We start from the raw sequence: 14,822 nt of genomic DNA, 5'->3' as shown, positions 1-14,822 counted from the left end.
CTGCATGGGGACCTTTGCACTGCTATTCTATTTTAAAGGAACTTCTAGAGAACAACTCTCACAGCTGTGTTGATGCTTTTTTTTCTAAAGGGAAATATCAGAAGACTGTCTCTTTAGCACTATTTTAATTTTGCTCAGTTTGAAAGTATTGTACATGTGTGAATCTCATGATCGTGATCTTAATTAGGATCATATTTAGATTCAGACTTAAACTGGAGTAGATAATAATTTCTATTACCTTGTATTAAATATAAGGAATCAAGTTCTCAAACACTATACAAATACAGGATCTTATTAGTGTTTTGTTCTCTCTCTCTCTGCCTGTTTTTTCCTCCTTTCTGAAACCCATTATTATGAATGTTTAGGAAGCAGCAAGAACATATACACCAGTAATTTTTTGTTTTTTGAGGGGTGGACAGGGGGAATAAAGACGACAGTTTCAAAACATATTTCTAGTTTGACTGTTCTCTAATGAAAGTTGCATTCTCTTTCTCATGAGTTACTCTGTTTCACAAGTCCTATTTGGCCCAGCATTCTGTTGAAATAAGAGTCATAGATTTCCTTGAAATATTGAAGTATTTTACATAAGGAAATTTGATATGGCTAGAAAAATATAATTGCTTCTGTCTTGATAAAATGTAAAGAATCATTCTGTCTGTAATAATCTACTCAAGAAAATATTTCTCTAGCTTAAAAATTACATGTAACTAGTAAGTGGGAGCTACCTCTGAGGGGTTTTATTGGTGTATTAATATATTGTTTTCCTTTTAAAGGTAACGAAAAATGAGTTCTAGGGGATTATTTTCTTGCTATAGAGAGGACTGATACAAAAGAGAAGTTCAGTAATGCCCCTCTGTGGCAAAAGCATAGCATAGCAAGTTCCTTTCACAGTGAGAAGAAGCAAAGCCATTTCAAGCTCACCGGGTCTCTCCATTTATGAATTAGATGTTTGGAAAAGGAATAGCTAAAATAGAAGCAATCTGCATTAAGCCCAGGGACATAAATTATTAATAAGAATATATTATGTTTAAATAAATCCAACCACTGCAAAAAAACTTATGTATATATTCAGAAAATGCTAACAGCAGAATTTTAGAAACATTTCTTTTTAATAACAGATAACTCATAATTTAGAGAAATAAATGTTCTTGATCATGAAAAAGTCTTTAAAGTGTTACTGATGATGTATACAGTGAGAAATATAAATATATCCCTTCTTTATTCCTTAGAAACTTAAATATTAAATATGTAACAAAAATGTTAACTCATTAATCCATCTTTACAAATGTGTTAGACTGTACATCTCTGTCAATGATAGTCCAGTCTGATTTAGCACTTTGACTGAGAGGAACAAATTATCTTCCGGAGGCTGCATCTTCTTTGTATAGCTCTTGTGAAAAAGTTCTTCCTTACATTGAGATGCTATCTTTCTATCTGAGACCTCTTCTCATTGGTCTGACTCCCTCCACCACACCTGTTCATGCCTAAATTCCTAAACAATAATAATTTAAATATTTTTAGATGATGCCCTTGATACATCCTATTCTTTTCCATAGGTCATACAGAATCTATTCCCTGAAGTTCAGGGTCTGAACTTTCTTCATTTAAGAGTTTCAAGTGTCCTTATATTCAGCCCCTTTTGAATGTGTTTCAGTTTATCTAATTATCTCTTAAATCATTATCACTGAAAAATCTAAGCATTCTTAAGAAAAGTGGACCTATACCCATCTTAATCCTACAATCTGTTTATTAAATTAATGTATCCCCTAAGTCTATATTAGCTTTGGGGACATCTACATCATGTTGTTGATTTCTGGAAGTATGATTGTCATCTAATACCTCTAGGCATTTTCACACATTCCACTCAGAAGCTGAAACTTCCCCATCCTCTGCAAGTACAGCTACAGTTCTGGTTTCTGACCCAAGAGCAGGAGCTCATATTTACCCCTGTTAAATTTTATTATTTTTTCAGCTCAAAATGTTTCAGCCTGTCAAGATCTTTTGGGATCCCAATTCTGCCATCCAACACATTCTTTATCCCTCCCAGCCTTGTTATCTACAAATTTGATGAGACTTCTCTCTACAGTTTCATCCAAATCACTAACTCTAAAATGAATGAATCTGACAAGACCATAGACACAGCCTGGAGGTGATCAACAGAAATTTCTCTCCAGATGGATGTTTATCTATAAATCAGGTCATTTGGTTAATATTATGTCAATTTTTAGTTTACCTAATTGTAAGGACAGTCTATTCATACGTCCTTCTATCCATGAGAATACATGCTATGCTTTGATAAATGAATTATTGAAGTACAAATACTCCATGTCAAATGTTTTATCCTCAATTTAGTAGCTCAGTTACAGAAAGAGGTGAAGTAAATCTGTTTCATTTATTTAGTGACCACATGGTGATCCATAGTGACTATTACTTGCTAGGATTCTAAAATTAAGGAATTCTTCCAGTTAAATTATTGTCTCATGACAAAAGTATATGAGCTGAAAGGAGATACAATAGTCAGTAATCTTAAATCTTTTTTAAAGATAAATCTTAATCTATTTTAAAACAGTGAAACCTATTCTTCAAGTAAAGATATATTTTCATATATGTATATGTATAAGAATATACATATACCCTTGTTTTATAAAGGGTAAAATTTTTCTGATTAAAACTGGTATTGGGGATAAAGTACCAAGAGCCTCATTGATTTGAAGCTTCAGACTCCTCCAGCTATTTAGCAGGTTTCCCTGAAAAATCCCTAGAAAGTCTCAGAATACAGTTTTAAAAGCACTGCTTAAGACATTTTTAGCCACTTTACCAATATGAATTAATTTTAAAGTCAGCTTTCAAAAAAAAACAGGTAGTTTTAAGAAGTATCTTAAAGCAAAACTACATTTTGATAAAACAGAGGAATGGGAATACAGGATAGAATCTAAAAACAGGGAGCATGTCTAAACTATCCAGCTCTTAAGGATTGGTAAGGTAAGATTCCTCTGAATTCTCTCACCAACCACATAAAGTTACCAGTCTAGCATATCCCTTCACATTTTAGGCACAGACTTGATTCATAGATGAAGGGAAAGCATTCATAAAACTATAAGGCAAACATGTAATGCAAATCTTCACATTTTCACTAAAACAGCAGCAGGAGCTTCTATTAAGACTATAAATGGATTGGAACTGTTTGCCAGTAACAGTATAGAATATTTCAAAATAATTATATTTAAAAAATAAAATAAAATATTTAAAAAATTATATATTTTTTAGAATTCAAAGACAATCTTTTGCAACATTCACATAAATCTCTCATTTAATAAACATGTATTGAGCATCTACTACATGTCAGGCATCTAATTAAGTACTTTTGAAAATTGTAGCATCATTCAGCATCACAGAAGCAGTGAGACATGTGAGGATACTAAGATTCCAAGTAGCTAAGTTTCTTGCCCAAATTCACAAACGAGTAAGAAGTGCTAGGATTTAAACCAAAAAAAGATCTTGTCCCAGCTCTCAAGAAGTTCCCTGTAAAACCAAAGAGATGCTATGTAAATAAATAATTACATAGATTAATTCATGTATAGATTCATACTGACAGCTCTCCTATTTTTACAAGGGCTTTCTTCACCATGCTTCAGAGAAGCATGAAAACGGAAGACAGAGCAGGAAATCTGTTCCCACACTTAAGAGACAGATGTCAGTTGCTATCCTATAAAGAAAACAGAAAGTACACTTCCTTCACATTCTATGTGTTTAAAGGACTATCACCTAATAGTCAGCTGTACTGAAGTTCACTCACAGCATATGCTTTTAAAATGGCTTGCCAGAGAACAACTTTCGAGATTCCACTCTTACACATCTCCAAGGCTTCTGCTAATTCTGTGGTTCTTAAAATGCTAAAGAGACTTTAAATCATGTTTATGTCGATGGCAGCTCTTAAGGCCTTGGTTAATTTTTTTCATGGCAGCAGAGAAAAAGAAACAGGACCTGCATTTGGCACCAGTACATTCCTGGCTTCCTCACTGTGCCAAAAAGCCTGACTTGCAGCATTTGTAGTGGTTTTCAGCTGCTGCAGACCACTTCTCTGCAGCTTAGCAGATGGTTAGAGCAGTAGCTAAAGCAACAGAGGCCATTTTAAGCTCCAAGAAATGTAGCAGGTGCTGCAGGTTTAAAAAGAAAATTATTCCTCACTTTGTATTTCATCATTCTCTTTTATCTTCGTGTGTGAGAGATTTTTTCTCTCTCCTGCTTCTGTTTACACCTAACTTAGTAGTAGAGTATGAACTTAAGAAAAGGTGACAAATGTGCAAGAATAACTGCATGTCAATGAAAGATAATACTTCTGGGTATCTTAAGCAGAATGCTGTGTGTTAAGATATTTTCTATTTGGGGCTTATGGTATTTCCTCCTATGAATGCATAATTTCACCTTAACATGTATCCAAAATTTGACGTGGGAGGAATCTCATAGTATTTGAGATCAAGAGTATTTTAATGAATAAAATAAAGTACAGGATAATTGGGGAAAGTAATTTTAAAGAAAGTAGATAAAGAATTAAGCTCATGTAACTAGTATTAGGACCCCTGAATTGCCACCTGTTTTGTGCCTGTTATTCTCAACTAAAAGAAATTGTCCTGGTACTATTCTCTCCTGGTTTTCCTCCTTCCTTTCAGGCCAGTCCTCCCCTGGGTCCTCATTTTCCTGCCCCTCATCAATTTTAATTTTACACAGGGTTCCATCCTGGTGGCTCAAATGGTAAAGAATCTGCCTGCAATGAGGGAGACCTGGGTTTGATCCCTGCATTGGGAAGATCCCCTGGAGAAGGGAATGGCAACCCACTCCAGTATTCTTGCCTGTAGAATCCCATGGACAGAGGAGCCTGGTGGGCTACAGTCCCTGGAGTCACAAAGAGTCAGACACATCTGAGTGACTAACACACACACTTGGGTTTCAGTGCTTGGTGTTCTATGAGTTTTCCATGGGTGACTTCATCTAAATTCCTGGCTTCAGCTATTACCCATATGCTGATGATGGCTGGGATAGTCTTTGTTTCAGATCTACATGATCAGCCCACTCAAATCAGTGAATCACAAGCTTAACCAACACTTTCTTCTCCTCTCTCTGTGCCAAACCAGTTTCCAGATCACTGTGTAAATGAGGTGCATCAGCTTATACCTGGTCCTGCAAGCCAGAAAGCTGGAAGTTAGACCATAGTTCTCCCTCCCTTCACTCCGAACCAAACATATCACCAAAGTTTGTCACTTCTACTACTAATTATCCCTGGAAATTTTTTTCTTGTACTTTTGATATCTACTGCCTTTCCTCAGGCCCTTACCACTTGTTGACTGGATTATGCTACTAGCCTCTGAATATGACTCCCCTGTTAGCAATTTATATTGTAAATTGCTGTTACCCACTTTATATTGTATCTAAAATCCTATCCAAACATGTTACTCTCCTATCTTCTTTCCCAATTTCTCCTACCCTTCATAATTCAGGCCTAATCAACCTCCCCTCCTTCCTTTTCTAACATTCATGATCTATATACTTAAGCTACACCGAACTGCTTATAGTTCCCTTAAATTCGATCTTAATATATACTCACACACTGCTTCTCCTTTCTAGAACTAGACATCTCTCTTCTGGGTAGCCTCACCACGAGGGAGTTCTTCCATCACAGTGGTTAACTGTACATACTGATAGAAGGCCAAACCACAAACTGGTAAACCACATGGGTTCTGGGGACAGATGGATCCTAATTTAATATTAACTGTGCCTCATACTAGTTGTGTGATACTGGGCAAGGGTCCTCACCTTCTCCATGCCTTTGTGTTTCACATAGTTTCTATAGTTTGGGTTTATTGTACAGCTGAAATGATGACACATGTGAAATATCTGAAGCAAATCCTGCCATATTCAAAGCGCACAGTAGAATTTCCCTGGTGGTCCAGTTATTAAGAATCCACATGCCAATGCAGTCATCACAGGTTCAATCCTTGGTCCAGGAAGAGTCCACATGGTGTAGGGCAACTAAGTTTGTGTGCCATAACTACTGAAGCCCACTCACCCTAGAGCCCATGCTCTGCAACAAGAGAAGCCACTGCAGTGAGAAGCCTGTGCACCTCAGCTAGAGCGTAGCCCTCACTCACTGCAACTAGAGAAAGCCTGAGTGCAGCAACAAAGACCCAGTGTAGCCAAAATAAATTTTTTTTAAAAAAATGTGTATATATAGTAAGCCATTGTTATTGTAATGATTGGTTTACTTTTTGTGAGTTTCTTGAAGGCCAGATGAATGATCTACACCTCCATATCACCATGCCAGACATAGAGTGACTACTCAACAGACGTTTCCATGAATGCGTTAAGATTGTTCTTCACTGTTTGTGAATCATCATGGATATTCAAGCCTCTTTTATAAGAAATATTGTTAGCTTCTTCTGTTTACCACTAATTTCATGGTAGACCTAAAACATCTAAGATGTTTTTATAATTTTTCAAAAAAGATGTTGTCTCAGTAAAATTGGATTGAAAAAAACTGGATATCTCTTGAGCTCTCATTAATTATTTTTACTCTGCCTAGCAACATCTTAACCCAAATTCTTAGAGTTAATATATTATGCCTCATTTCATCATTTAGCTCATAATTTATTTTTTAAGTATGTATCATGTATTCTGTTTACTAAATACCTCATTATGGAAAATATTCTTCCCTTCTAACCATAGTCTTTATGATATTATATAAATTAGATATTGCATAAGAGGATGTGGTGAAGAATGGTATTTAAGGGTGATAAACTCACTCTGAAAAGAAAGATGACCACACTCAGGTCCCAAAAATATGTGTCCCAAAAACATGTGAGACTACATAATATAAAAACATCAATGCCCTAATGATAACATACAGTAAAATAAAAAGCAATAAAAGTAATAGTAAGTGCCTTGCACACAATCAACCATACAGCAGTATCTGTAAACTGAACTCAAATGTAGAACCCTTGCCATCTCAAATGATTTGTGAAAAGTTTATATCCAAATCCATAGTAATAATAATGATCACACATTGCATGTACACCATTTTTCATTAAAGAGTTTATTTCAATTGCTGAAATCCATTCAACCGAAGGTAGTCAACAGAACACAATTTGTCTAATATTAGCCTTCATTGTATGTAATTAATGTGTTGATGCTGAACTGCTGGTGTTTATCACATTAGCTGGAAAGGAAATAAACCTTTCCATTAGAATGTTAGACTGGATTAATTGTTGATATAAGGAGCATCATAAACTAACACCCTGTTCAAAAGCAATCTATTGACTAAAACATTCATTTACTGAGCAAATGGAGAGGTTCTATTATGTTCCATGCTAGTCTAATTAAATATAAACTATGTAAGCTAATTAAGATAGCTAGAAAAATACATATTTCAGATTTATTAAAAGAAAAATTTGACAATATTTTAATGGACATCTTAATATGAATTCCTCCTCTACACCTGACCAAGAAAATACTAATTTTCATGATCATCAGTATCCTCATTTACCCACTATCTACACAGAGCTTCATCATCAAGAAAATAACCTTATAGCACTGTAATTAGAATGATGATAGTGGTCCAGGACATTCAGAACAGTTGATCAATCATATTTCATAGTTACCACAGTTCTTCATATTTTAATGTTTAAATTGCCTTTGCCTGAAAGACCAACTGGAAAACTCCTAATCTTGCTTCAGTGCTCAGTTCAACTCTCATCACCTGTGAAACTTCACTTGAGTAAAGCTAAGTTAGTATCTTTCTTTTTTTTCACTCCTTTTTCTTTATCTGAATTAGAGACTGCTGAGGCATTTTGCTTCTATTTAAATTGTAGGACAGGACTTACATATTGTACTATTTGTGAGCCAATTAAACTATTTACTTATCTTTGTTTACCACATGTGCAACAGAATGCCAAACACACAAAGGACATGAAATCAATAGTTTTGAATAAATAATCAATGATTATGCTTTCTGTTAATAATAAAGTTTATGTTTCAGTGTAGTCTTAGGTTCACAAAACGTAAGTGGAAAGAACAGAGAGTGCCAGTAAACTCCACACTCCAACACATATACAACCTCCCGCGTTATCAACATCTTATACCACAGTGGTATGTATTACAATCAGTGAACCTACATAAACACATCATTGGGCTTCCCTGTTGTGTGTGTGTTCAGTCACTTCAGTAGTGTTCAACTCAAAATCTGGCAAGAATACTGGAGTGGGTTGCTATGCCCTCCTCCAGGGGATTTTTCCAACCCAGGAATCAAACCTGTGTCTCTTACATCTCCTGCATTGGTTTCTTTGCCACTAGCGCCATCTGGGAAGCCTGGGCTTCCTTGGTGGCTCAGTGGTAAAAAAAAAAAAAAAAAAAATCTGCTGCCAAGCAGGACACATACAATACACAGTCTTGTCCTTTTGGCTTCTTCTACTTAATAATATACATTTAAAATATTTTCCATGTCTTTCCATGCCCTGATAGAAATGAATAATAATCCACTGTTTGGAAGTACTGCAGTTTATTTATCCATTCAACTATTGAAGAACATCTTGGTTCTTTCAAGTTTTGACAATTATAAATAAAGCTTCTATAAACCTCCTCATGCTGTTTTTGTGTGGATTTTTCAATTCATTTGAGTAAATACCAAGGAGTGTAATTTCTTGATCATATAGTATGAATGTGTCCAGTTTTATAAGAAACAAACTGTTTTCCAAAATGACTGCACCATTTTGCATTCCCACCAGCAATAGATGAGAGTTCCTGTAACTCCACATATTTGCTGCCATTTGTGTTGTCAGTGTTTTGGATTTTGGCCATTCTAACAGCTATGCAGTGGTATTATCTCGTCTTAATTTGCACGTCCCTAGTGGCATGTATGGATGTGAGAGTTGGACTGTGAAGAAGGCTGAGCGCTGAAGAATTGATGCTTTTGAACTGTGGTGTTGGAGAAGACTCCTGAGAGTCCCTTGGACTGCAAGGAGATCCAACCAGTCCATTCTGAAGGAGATCAGCCCTGGGATTTCTTTGGAAGGAATGATGCTAAAGCTGAAACTCCAGTACTTTGGCCACCTCATGCGAAGAGTTGACTCATTGGAAAAGGCTCTGATGCTGGGAGGGATTGGGGGCAGGAGGAAAAGGGGATGACAGAGGATGAGATGGCTGGATGGCATCACCAACATGATGGACATGAGTGTGAGTGAACTCCGGGAGTTGGTGATGAGCAGAGAGGCCTGGCGTGCTGCGATTCATGGGGTCGCAAAGAGTCGGACACAACTGAGCGACTGAACTGAACTGAACTGAATGACATAAAATGTGGAGCCATCTTTTTAAAATACTTTTTGACATCTATATGACTTCTTTGGTGAGGTGTCTAGTTAGGTCTTTTGCCCATTTTTAATTGAGTTTTTCATTTTTTTATTGTTTAATTTCATGAGTTCTTTTATATTTTGGATAACAGTTCTTTATCCGATGTGTCTTTTACCAATATTTTCTCTCAGGCTGTGGTTTATCTACCCATTCTAAATCACTAAGTTTTTACTTAATTCTGTAGAACTTATTTTGCGTATTTCCTGGAATATAGCCTCATAATTAAGGAGTTTGGGGCTGTGCTATTCTAACATTTCATAGATCTACCATCACATAATTATTCCATAACTAAATATTTCTCAATAATTATAATTTGCATTTTTTAGCAACTTCATTTGAATTTGAAGAGTCATTTCATATATATAATCTCACTCCCATCTAAACTATTGATTAAAAGAAATGGAAGATTTTAAAAAAGAAAAACAGCTATAGGACTTCCCTGGTGGTGCAGTCATTAAGACTTCACATTTCAATATAGGGGGCAGTTTTGATTCCTGATTGAGGAACTAAGATCCTACATGCCTCATAGCCAAAGAACTAAAGCATAAAATAGAAGCAACATTGTAACAAATTCAATAAAAAGAATTTCATAAATAAAACAAAATAAACAGCCACAACCTTTACTGGTTGCATGCAGCTTAGCATCAACAAGCCTACTAGGTTCCCTTCCATTCAGAAGTGGCTATGTTTTAGCTTGTTAGTTATGTATTTGGAGATACTATTCCTTCCTCTGATGATTTCTTTCTACTTAAATTAATCAAGCATAACAAATGGGATGTAATCAAAATGCATCTTTACTTTTTACTCCCACTGCCCCTTTAAATTTTATTCAGTAGAAAGTCTGTTTTTCCCTGACCCTAAATTAAAAATCTCTAGGCCCCATGACTTTCTACAGTTATACAACCACTTTAAACCCAAAGTATAGTCTAGATTCAGAAATTAGAATACCCTGTCCCGTATAATCAATACACTGAACTTAATTTAGAATAGAATTGTTTCCTTTCTTGCAGCCAAAGCTGACAAGCCTTGGAGAAGGGGAATAGTGGGTTTCTTCTCACTTTTTCTAATTCTTCTCCCACAGTGTGTTAACCTTGACAGTAGGCCTCTGTATTCTTGTAACACAGAGAGAAAGAAGGGAAAATAGGTTAAGAAAAGCTAGAACTGGCACTCTCACAACTGAGTCCTGTGGCATCTGGATCTGTGGGGTGTTTAAAGCTGACTGCATCATGGGACATGTTTGTTTACTGAGAAATCCTACTTAATCTTCACAAGGAGATATGACAAAATCATTCGTCATGAGGGATAGTTATAGCAGTATCTAAGCAAAGCAAAGGATGATGAAATAATGCTGGAAAAGATCTGTCTGTGTCTAGTGCCTCTTTACTAAGCCTTTCTTTGGCGCATCTTTAATTCTATATGCTTATCTAAAGTATACTCTGCTCAGAAAAAAACAATCTTTGATATGTGCAATTTATGAGATTTTTCAAAAAATAAAAGAGCCTCTAACAGAGTCATTTTGAATGACTGCATATCTGAGTTATATATGCAAAAAATTATGTACTTTTTTACACTAAATTATACTTCTATAGGAAAAAGTTTATTTCAAAAGTCATCACAGTTTCAATTCAATTTTATTACGGGTTATTTGCCTACCATTAAAGGGAAAACAGTTTTTCCAATCCAAATCAACAAATATAGACTTTGATTATTGGTCAAAAAGGAGACAAATGATCCCTTCCCCCAAGGATACATTGGACAAAGATTCCTCAAAAAAACCTGCTTTAATGTTTCAATATAAAAATTCAGTGGCAAATGTCTGAAGGCATTAATTCCCATAATGCCTCACTGGATGAGAAATGCACTCAGTATCCCTAACCAAATAGTCACTGTGTAACACACACCAGATACTAAATTCAATTTTCTGCTTGGGTAAAATGGAGTAATAGTTGGGATCCTGTTTCTATGTATGGCTAAGACTACTGATGACATTCAAAAAGAAATGTTAAAATTTCAAAACAGAGATATTATTGATAATAGAGTAATCATCATTTAAGAGATCCATAAATTTCAGATATCTTCAAGTAACTAGTCCTCAATCAAAAATCATAGCTGATACTAACTTTTAAATTCCAGGCATTCAAAAGCATTCTATAGCAGGCCAATTCAACCATCTCCCCCTCCTCTATTAGCTTTCAAAATGTTTAGGACCTTGCCTGTGAATTATAAACAAAACAAAACATAATTAAAAAAAACAAAACCTATTATCCTGATCAGAAGAAATGTATCAGTCATATGAATAAAATTCAGAAATCTGCATATGCCAGCTATAAAATCTCAAAGACATTGTGTTAATTATTGCTCAGGTCTGAAAGTGTTAATTGCTCAGTCCTGTCTGACTCTTTGCAACCCCATGGACTGTAGCCCACTAGGCTCCTCTGTACGGAATTTTCCAGTCAAGAATACTAGAGTGGGCTGCCATTTCCTTCTCCAGAGGATCTTCCTGATCCATGGATCAAACCTGTGTCTCCTGCATTGCAGGTGGATTCTTTACCTTCTGAGCCACCAGAGAAGCCCCATTGTTCAGGTCTAGGTACATGCTGATTATATTCAAGTTTAATTTGGAGTTCAGGAAGTGATAGATACTGCTTCTTATAAACTTAGATACTTTTTTTTTATTAATATAGCACTTTTATTACTGGAGTATAAAAAAAGAGTAGAAGAGTCATAGCTATCTTTGCCTCCATACACTCTAATCTTGTTATAGAGTTTGTCTATAGCCAAAATGCAGCTGTACAGCTAATTTCAGACCTACCAGCCTTGACAACATTCTCTTTCATAAGCATCTGGTGATTAACCATTTGAAAAAGTGTGATTGAATTCCAGATGGAATTGACTTCATATAGCTCCAGACTAGTCAGTTTAGGAGCAGATATCTTTAGTGCTACTGACTATTGAATCACCTGTTTATTTAAAATTATATGGTGCTGGAGGTTTTTGTGTTTTTTGTTTGTTTGTTTGTTTGTTTGCCTAGTTATCTCTGGCTGCACTGGGTCTTTCTGAGGTACACAGGCTCTTTGCTACTACAGGTGGGCTTTTCCTAGCTGCAGTGAATGAGGACTTCTCTTTAGTTGCAGTGTGCAGTCTTCTCATTTCAGTGGCTCCACTGTTGTGGAGCATGGGCTCTAGGGCACATGGGCTTCAGTAGATGCAGCTCGAAGGATCTAGAGCACAGTTGAGGCTTATGGGCTTAGTTTCCTAGAGGCAAATAGGCTCTTCCCAGACAAGGAATTGAACCCATGTCCTCTGCATTGGCAGGTGGATTCTTAACCACTAGATCACCACGGAAGTCCTGGAGGTTTTTAATATGTTAAAGAGAAAAGAGAAAAAATCTAAGCCTATTGTTCTTTTCTATAACTACAGTAGTAGTCTAGGAGTAGTTTAGGAGTAATAATAACAAAGACAATATAATGTTAGGTAGCATACTTTTCACTTTCATGTATTGGAGAAGGAAATGGCAACTCACTCCAGTGTTCTTGCCTGGAGAATCCCAGGGACGACGGAGCCTGGTGGGCTGAAGTCTATGGGGTCGCACAGAGTCGGACACAACTGAAGCAACTTAGCAGCAGCAGCACTCTCCAGCACTGACTTTATGTAGTCATATATTTACACAAGTTCAGAGAGAGAATTCCTAATAAGATAATAAATGTTCGACTATTTTCTTACTATATTGAGAAGATGGGTTTATGACCAGAAAAATGACAAAGACATCATTGATAAGATAAAAATTGTTGATCTGATCAAAATAATTAAATGCTTTCCCTTCTGGGGGACTCAGCATATACGGCTCAAAAGGAATGCTTTCCTAAATAGTATGTTTCTTCCAAACATTTTCAAGATGGTAAAGGCAATGAGATGGCAAAAGAAAAGCAAGGCATTAAAATAACTTTTTTCCTCCTAGAACAAAATAATCAACTTACTACACTTAAAACTGTTATATTTGTAACCTCAAAACTGGAGCGATCTTGTTCCTACTTTAGAACTTATCCAATATTTTCTGAATAAAATTTTACATTCCAAGTAAATCTCAAAATACCCAGAGTCACAGAAATTTGAATTTATAAAAATTTTTACACTTATCTATGTTCATCATCTCTGATGTATAAGACTGTGCATATTTTAGAGTAAACAGAACACTTCAATTTCCGGCCAGATCTTCATACTATGATAACACACACAACACCTATAAGAGAATGTTTTTTCACTATAATTTTTAATTTGAAATTAAAGTGATCTTAAAATTGAAGCAGATTTTCTTTAACTTTCATATTTTATTTAAGAAACCAGTACTAAAAAAATGTATTAAAATGAATCCACCATAGGTCAAAGCTCAAAAACTAAAGCCAAATGCACTTTATACAAAAGATCTGTACAATATAAGTGATAATTCATTTCTTTATTAAATCTATCATGAGCAATAACTTTCTTGAAAATACTTTTTTCTAGATTCTAAGTTTCTGTACTAAGTAGATAATATTCTCTTGCTGCTTCACCATTTTATTTAGAATGTGATTAATGGACTTATCACACACAATCTGGTAAACACACTTGGTACAACTGACCTCCTATCATCCGATATGCAGGCATAAAGTACACATAGCTAAGAAAAAACAAAACACACAATTCACATCAGCAACGGTTTCAATGATTAGGGACTGAACTGCCTTTCAGATGGAAAGAAAATCAACCATTTTTCATACAACTAATTTACCACATGTGGAAATATTTGATGAAATCCATTTGCTATATATGAATAATTATGTGCTCCTACCTTAGAAAAACATGTAAATCAAACATTTCTAAATAACTGTGAGAAACCTGTATGAGGGTCAGGAAGCAACAGTTAGAACTGGACATGGAACAATACACTGGTTCCAAATAGGAAAATCAGTATGTCAAGGCTGTATATTGTCACCTTGCTTATTTAACTTATATGCAGAGTACATCATGAGAAACGCTGGACTGAAAGAAGCACAAGCTGGAATCAAGATTGCTGGGAGAAATATCAAGAATCTCAGATATGCAGATGACATCACCCTTATGGCAGAAAGTGAAGAGGAACTAAAAAGCCTCTTGATGAAAGTGAAAGAGGAGAGTGAAAAAGTTGGCTTAAAGCTCAACACTCAGAAAACAAAGATCATGGCATCTGGTCCCATCACTTCATGGTAAATAGATGGAGAAACAGTGGAAACAGTGTCAGACTTTATTTTGGGGGGCTCCAAAATCACTGCAGATGGTGACTGCAGCCATGAAATTAAAAGACGCTTACTCCTTGGAAGGAAAGTTATGACCAACCTAGACAGCATATTAAAAAGCAGAGACATCACTTTGCCAACAAAGGTCCATCTAGTCAATGCTATGGTTTTTCC

The sequence above is a fragment of the Bison bison genome, unplaced genomic scaffold, assembly GCF_000754665.1.
Source record: "Bison bison bison isolate TAMUID 2011002044 unplaced genomic scaffold, Bison_UMD1.0 scf7180017864326, whole genome shotgun sequence".
In the NCBI taxonomy this organism is placed as follows: domain Eukaryota; kingdom Metazoa; phylum Chordata; class Mammalia; order Artiodactyla; family Bovidae; genus Bison; species Bison bison.
This window is presented reverse-complemented; position numbering follows the sequence as displayed.